Source organism: Myotis lucifugus, unplaced genomic scaffold (genome assembly GCF_000147115.1).
Source record: "Myotis lucifugus unplaced genomic scaffold, Myoluc2.0 scaffold_69, whole genome shotgun sequence".
In the NCBI taxonomy this organism is placed as follows: Eukaryota; Metazoa; Chordata; class Mammalia; order Chiroptera; family Vespertilionidae; genus Myotis; species Myotis lucifugus.
In genome coordinates, this window is record NW_005871117.1 from 2,761,718 (window position 1) to 2,761,976 (window position 259).

A 259-nucleotide genomic window follows, 5' to 3' on the forward strand; every position below is an offset into this window, starting at 1 on the left:
AGTGGACTTCACTAGGTCCAGACAGACTTCTAGTACCCTTTGCCACGCGGTTTTGTGATAGGGACTCTTTAGTGTTTCCAAATTCTTACTAGAGGGTAGAAGCGCTGTAATTTCTCCACTTCTTTCGTATATTTGACCTACTATATTTATAAATAAAACTCTCCTAGCTTTCCTTGCAAGTGACGCTTCGTGATTGTAATTCTCATTTTGATTTATGGCTTATGTGATGTTCTTCTTATGATTCTACTCCTTTGAGGCT